The sequence below is a fragment of the Tupaia chinensis genome, unplaced genomic scaffold (genome assembly GCF_000334495.1).
Source record: "Tupaia chinensis unplaced genomic scaffold, TupChi_1.0 Scaffold000247_1, whole genome shotgun sequence".
Taxonomy (NCBI): domain Eukaryota; kingdom Metazoa; phylum Chordata; class Mammalia; order Scandentia; family Tupaiidae; genus Tupaia; species Tupaia belangeri.
The window spans coordinates 224,681-232,460 of record NW_006159725.1 but is presented as its reverse complement, the minus strand read 5'-3'; positions in this window follow the sequence as shown (position 1 = coordinate 232,460).

Here is a 7,780-nt window from a genome sequence, read left to right as displayed (position 1 = left end):
GGGGGGGCGCGGCGGGAAAGCCTCGGGCGCCGGGGCGCCCACCGCTCAGGGCCCCGATCGCGGCGACAGGAAGCGGCGGAACGAGGGGAGAGGACGAGGCTGTGACGGCGGCGGAGGAGGAGCCGGGGGTCTGGGGGCACCTGCTGGCGGGGAGGACGGAGCGCAGAGCGGAGCTGGGCCAGGGACGTTCTGCAAGCGCTGGAGGGTCCTCCCGCTAGGGACATGGACCGGGTGGCGGGTGGCGGGTGACGGGGCTGACTTGAGACCTGCTCTGGTTTGTTTGATGTCTGTTTAAATCATTATCCATTCTTCCCCGCGATGGGACGGCCCGTCTGTGACCATTTAGCGAACACCTAGTAAGTGCTTGCGTGTCTGCTAGACACCCCGATGTGAGACGTCGCCCCTCTGCCTGTGCTTAGGCCTGGGAATTAGAATAACTGTCAATAACCCGGGCAGTAACTCAGAGGCTTAAGAGTTAACCTTGTGGGCCAGCAGGTGGTGTGGTGGTTGGGGTGCTGGACTTCCACATGTTCGACTGCGGTTCGTGTCCTGGACCTGGCAGTTTGCTGCCTCACCTCCCTGCTCTTTGTCTCTGTCTCTCTGGTGAGCTCGTGTACTTTATAGCAAATTGAAAACATAATAATAAATAAAAGTAGATACATAATTCTTAAAAAAAAAAAAAGACTCAAACTTGTTTGGTATGCCTTTGAGTAAGTGTCTTGGTATTCCTCTTTTCTTTTTTTTTAAAGAGGCTGTTGCTGTAGGGTGCATGCCCTCGCCAGAGAGAGAGACAGAGACAGTCAGCGAGAAAGTGAGAAAATCATTCCCCAGGAGGGGTGGTCACACACAATCCCCTTTTCCTCCATTCTCTTCCGGGGATCTTAGGCACACTGTGTTTTTGAAGTCATTGGGTCCAGGACTCTAACTGCGGTCGGACATGTGGGAGTCCAGCAACGTAACCACCGCGCCACCTGCCCCTCCTTCTTACCTACGGAATGGGTATAGTAATAATACCTGTCTCCTAAGGTTACCCTGAAAATTTTAGAATATCACCTGTATAAACTGCTTAGAAGAATGGTCAGCTCATGGAAATTACTATACAATCATCAACTGTGGCCTTTTTTCACCTTGGTTAAATCTTTTCTCCTTTACATTTTTTCTCAAAACTTATTTCATTTTAGGTTTTTGTTATAGGGCACGTGTACTTGCCAGCGAAAGACAGAGAGACAGAGTGAGAGAGAGAAGATGAGAAATCACCCCCAGAGGGGATGGCTTCAGTGCAATTCCTTTTCCTCCATTCTCCTCTTGGGATTTTGGGCACACAAAATTTTGGATTGGTTCTCAAGTCACTCGGTCCAGGTCTCAAACTATAGTCGACCATGTAGAAGCCTAATGCCTTAACCACCATGCCACCTGCTGGCCCCACTCCTCTAAATTTTTAAAGAAGGTTTATTCATTTGCTTCTCCTTGAGTGAGGGAAACAGCAACATCGATAGGGTCTTGGAGAGATCCACCCTCGGTGCCCCCAGTCCTGGGTCATGAGGACAGCCTTTGGTACTCAGAGGGTGATCCGTGGACCAGCAAAATTTCATCACTTGGAAGTTTTTGGGAGCCACGAAGCTTCAGACCGCTAGGTCAAGACCTGCTAAACCAGAGTCTGCATTTTAACGATGCATTTAATACTGACGTCTATTGGACAGTGGCTCTCAACCTTGATAGCAAAGTAGAATCACTGGATGAGCTTTTAAACACTCTAATGCCCAGGAACCAGCAGGTGGTGTGGTGGTTGAAGCGCTGGACTCCCACATGTCCCACCGCAGTTCGAGTCCCAGATTCAGCAGCTTGAGAATGAAACTGGTGCTGTGTGCATGCTCGCCCCAAATCCCAGGAGAATGGAGAAGGGATGGCAGCGTGGCCATCCCCCCGGGGTGATTTCTCACTTTCCCTCTCACTGTCTTTCTCCTATAGTTCACACGCCCTATGGCAAAAAAAAACCCTTGAAACAAACAGACAAAGAAAACCTCTAATGCCCAGGCCACACCCTGAACAAAATAAATCCACATTTCTATGCGGGTATCCACCAGCTTCAATGCTCTCAATTCCAATGTCCAAAGTTGAGAACCTCTGCTCTCGGGACACCCAGCTAAATCAGTGTATGATAAATTGGAGAAGTCCTATTACAAGTATGTGGAAACAGACCAGATAAGAGAGAGTGAGAACCAAAGAAATGCGAAGGAATCCATTTCACTAAATGGGTAGGGTGCAAATCTCAACATGCTCCCCGTTTGTTTCTGTTCCAGTATTTTTTTTTTTCATTCTAGTATTGGAATCTAGAACTTTCTTCTTGCCACCAGTATTTTCCATGAAAGACTGAAGGATTAAAGCTTGAGGCATCTAAAGTCCCCTCGGTCTTTAGAAGGTACCAGTTCTTCCTAGGCTATTAGGTCTTTATCCTAGGATAATTGTAATTCCAGGTTTGACCTTGATCACCTAGTGTTAAGTATTCTTGTTCTTTTTTTTTTTTTGAGAGGTTTTTGCTATAGGGCACGTGCTCACCAGAAAGACAAGAGAGACAGAAAATGAGAAATCACCCCCCAGGGAGGATGGCCACACCACAATCCCTTCTCCTCCATTCTCCTCTCAGGATCTTGAGCACGCACGTACACGTACACTACACGAGTTTAAGCCACCGGGTCCGGTACTTGAACCGCGGTTGATGACATGGGAGTCGGATGATATAGCCATTACGCCAACTGCTGGTCCCAAGTTTTATTGAATTATATATCTTTGGCCACAATCCCTGCACCACCAAAGCAGGTCCTTGTGGACAGCGGAATCCCCCAGGAAGAGTAGACTAGGGAAGTTCTCTGCCAACTTCATGACAATGACATAATGATTACAGATGACACTTATATTGCCTATTAACACATCGGGTATTGCTCCAAGCACTTATTAACTTGCCTAATCGTCACAGCAACTCTATGGGATAAGAGATATTTTTTATTTGTTTAGTTTTTTGTACAAAAGTGCTGGCAGGAGAGGAGTGAGACAGATGGCCACGCTGCAATCCCTTCTCCTTCATTCTCCTCTTGGGATTTTGGGCATATACACACACACACACATACATGTACCCAGCATGAATTTCGTGCCACTGATTGGGACTCGAACCACAGTCAGTCATATGGGATTGTTATTCTCATCTTAACAGGTGAAAAATGGAGGCAGGAAGCAGAGCCACAGAGCCTTTCTCAAGGTGACACAATTAAAAGGAGGCACAGCTGGGTACCAACCAGGCGAGGTGACTCTGAGGTCATGCTCTTAACCCCTGAAAGAGGCTTCCTCCACTAACTAGCTAAAATCTCCTGCAGCCATGTACAGTCGTCCCCCTTTCCCATGAGGAGTATGTTCCAAGACCCCCACTGCATGCTTGAAACCAGGGATGGTAGCAAACTTTACAGAATCTGATTCTTTGATCTAATCACCAAAGCTACTAAGTGACTAATGGGCTGGGAGCACACACAGCATGCATACAAAGGGATGATTCATGCCCTGGGCGGGACAGAGCGGGAGATGTCACATGACTCAGAAGAGTGCACGATTTAAAACGCATCACTTGTTTATTTCTGAAATTTTCTACTTAATATTTTAGGACCTTGGTTGACAGTAGGTAACCAAAACCACAGAAAAAAGAATCTGCAGATGTGTATGGGGGAGAATTACTATACTAAATCCTTTTATAGTTACAGTTCCTGTCTCAGTGAAGGGCATTCGATGTTTAAAAAGGGAAAAAGGAGATTGCACTTTTTGTTGTTTGAGTTTTTGCTATAAGGCACATATGTTCACCAGAGAGAGACAGAGAGGAAAAGTGAGAGATTACCCCCGGGGGGATAGCCATGCAGCAATCCCTTTTCCTCCATTCTCTCAGGATTTGGGGCACACATGCACACATACCCAGTGTGTTTTTCAGGCTGCCCGGCACAGGACTCAAACTTCGGAGTCAGTCACGTGGGATCCAGTGCCTTTGCCACCTCGCCACCTGCTGGTATAGGGAAATTCTATTTTTTAGAAAGATTTTTGGAGATTCCTCCATGGCTCCTGAGAACTAATGATTACAGGGAAAAAAAGAGAAATGACGATTTTCTACTGATAATTCAGCCTCCAGTCCACAAACTTGAGTGGAGAGGCAAGAGGCAGGTCTTCAGAAGAAGATTCCTCCATGGCTCCTGAGAACTAGTGATTTCAGGGGAAAAAAGAGAAGTGAAGATTTTCTACTGAGAATTCAGCCTCCAGCCCACAAACTCGAGTGGTAGGGAGCTCCTCTAGCCTTCTATCTCTGTCTCTGTGTCTCTGTCTCTCTCTGCTTCTGTCTTCTCATTTTTTGGTAATTTTTCCTTTTAAAATTTTTTTTTCTTTTTTTGGAGAGATTTTTCCTTATTGGACACGTGTGCTTGCCAGAAAGACAGAGAGAGACAGAGAGATAGAAAGCGAGAAATCACTCCCCAGAGAGGATGGCCATGCCGCAATCCCTTCTGCTCCATTCTCCTCTCAGGATCTTGGGCATGCATACACATGCGCCCAGAGTGAGTTTAAGCCACTGGGTCCGGGACGCGAACCGCGGTGGACTACATGGTAGTCCAGCGACATAGCCATTACGCTAATTGCTGGTCCCTTTTAAAATGTTTTGAGGTGAACTATTCTCTTGCTTTCAGCCCCGCCTTTATCTTGTCAATAATCTCCTCTCCGGCTCCCACCCAGGAGAGGCGAGAAGCAGGCCCTCAGAAGATTGCTCCATGGCTCCTGAGAACTAGTGATTCATGCGTGACACGATTTTCTATTTTGTGCTTTTAAAAAAAAAAAAATAGTTTTTTAGTTGTTTTTTATTTTTTCCCTTTTTTTATTTTTCTTTGTTATTGTTGTCATCATTTTTTTCTCTCTCTCTCTTTCCTTTTCTTTTTCTTTTATCTCATCTCTCTGCTCCTCAATCTCCATTCACTGTGTTTCTAGATAGATCTAAGGGAACTATAGCCAAACATCCAATAACATATTCCTCACTATCTACTGAATCTGCGGCACAAAGGGATCACAACGGAACAGCAAAGAGATTCCAAATCACCTCTTTCTGCACATTCAGATTGAACTTCAAGAATTAGGAAGAAACACACCATCCATTAGATGACTAGAAATCACCGCAGGACCACAAGAAATACGGGAAAGCAAGAAAATAACTCTCCTCCCAAGGTAAAGAATAACTCCTCTTCATCCACAGACAGTTCAATGGAAATCATGGAAATGTCTGATAAAGAATTTAGAATATTCATAATGATGAAGCTAACAGAGATGGAAGAGAGACAATGAATTGCAGAAGAGAAAGGAGAAAGGAGCTGATGAGTTCCAGGAGGTGAGGAAATTCTTACAAGACCTAAAAGAGGAATTACACACTTTAAAAAAGAATCAAATGGACTTGTTAGAGATGAAGGCTATAAAACAGTAAGTCAAAATCTCCCTTGAAAGTATTAAAAGCAGATTAGATCACACAGAAAATAGAATCTCAGACGTAGAAGAGAAAATTGCTGGCCTAGAAAAATCCACCACGTAGCCTGAGAAAATTGCTCAAAAAATAAGACTAATATACGAGAAATACTAGATACTGTCAAATGTCCAAACATCCAGATAATTGGTATCCCAGAAGGCGAAGAGATTCATAAAGGCATTGGTAATCTATTCCATAAAATCCTGCAAGAAAACTTTCCAAACCTAGAGAGGCACTCAAAGATCCACTCCCAATAAATACAAAGGACCTCCAAATAGAATCAACCCAAGAAGGTCTTCTCTAAGACACATTATAGTCAGATTGACCAAAACCACAGACAAAGACAAGATACTAAGATTGGCAGGAGAAAAACATCAAGTTACCCATCAGGCTGACAGTAGACCTCTCATCAGAAATGATGCGAGCGAGGAAAGAATGGGAAAATATATTCAAGGTGTTAAGGGAAAAGCGATTTCAACCAAGAATACTGTATCCAGCATGATTATCCTTCATATGGGAAGAAAAGACAAGAACATTCTCAGATAAACAAAACCTGAAAGAATTTACCAACACCAGACGAGATCTCCAAGACATTCTCAAGGGAGTGCTATATTAGGAAAATTAAATACAGACACAGAAGTAAGAGTTCAAAATCTAAGAAAATGGCCAACTTAATCATAGGGACAAGTTGAGTTGAATATTATATCCTAGAATTTAATCAAGAAGATCGAGCCACAGCAGAAGATAGATTAAGGACATGAGACTGAACTGGTGAAACAGCATTTTATGACTTTTGACTAAAACATTGCTGATTTTTTTCTAGGCTTTGTTGTCTGGTTTTAAGGATTCGTGTCCTGTCTTGAGCTGTCGATAGGTTCATGTACCTTCTATTTGAACAGAATCCTAACCTGTTTCCTGGCTTTAAGTTTTAAGCAAAGTTCCTTAGCATTCCTTTGATTTAAGTTAAAACTGCTTTTCTTGAAATTACCAGATAAACTTGCTATTGAAAGTAGTTAGATTATTTAAGAAATTGTAGGGAACCAGCAGTTAGCATAATGGCTATGTCACTGGACTCCCACGTAGTCGACCGCGGTTCATGTCCCGGACCCGGTGGCTTAGAACTCACGCCAGGCGTGTGTGCGTGCCCAAGATCCCGAGAGGAGAATGGAGGAGAAGGAATTGCGGCAGACCATCCCCCCTCGGGGGTGATTTCTCACTTTCTGTCTCTATGTCTCTCTCTGCCTGTCTCGCGAGCACACGCGCCCTATAGCGAAAACCTCTCCAAAAAAAAAAAAAAAAGAAATTGTGTGATCAATAAAATGTGGGGGGGAAAGAAATGGAAGAGAACTGTAGACACCAGATAGTGTGAGAAGTGGGTGGGAAAGGGCAGAGGGTCAGAAATAGGGGTTTTAAAATATATGTGTGTGTGTGTGTGTGTGTGTGTGTGTGTGTGTAAATATAATATATATATATGAAACTAGAAATGGAAAATCATTTACAATAACATGCATGATTAAACCACTATGCAGTATGTTCTGGATGGGAAATCACATTTTGTATGCTGTGATGATGCTCAGTGAATGAATGTAAATTAATTAATTTTTAAAAAAGTTTCAGAGGAGCAGTGTGAAGAAGAGGCGAGAGCGACCCCCGGACCGACCAAAGCCTGCGCTCCGCTGCATCCCCCGCATCCAGCGCCTACGTCCCGCCGTCGCCACCATGCCCAAGAGAAAGGCTGAAGGGGATGCTAGAGGAGATAAAGCCAAGGTGAAGGACGAACCACAGAGAAGATCTGCAAGGTTGTCTGCAAAACCTGCTCCTCCAAAGCCAGAACCCAAGCCTAAAAAGGCCTCTGCAAAGAAGGGAGAGAAGGTACCCAAAGGAAAAAAGGGAAAGGCTGATGCTGGCAAGGATGGGAACAACCCTGCAGAAAACAGAGATGCCAAAACAGACCAGGCACAGAAAGCCGAAGGTGTTGGAGATGCCAAGTGAAGTGTGTGCATTTTTGATAACTGTGTACTTCTGGTGACTGTACAGTTTGAAATACTATTTTTATCAAGTTTTATGAAAATGCAGAATTTTGTTTTACCTTTTTTTTTTTAAGTTATGTTGTTAGCACACAGAACACTTCATTGTTGTTTTAGGGGGAAGAGGCATTTGTCACTAATAGAATGTCTCTGAAGCTGGATTGATTTGGATATCTTTCCCTTCTATTTTTTTTTTTTTTTTGAGAGGTTTTTGCTGTAGGGC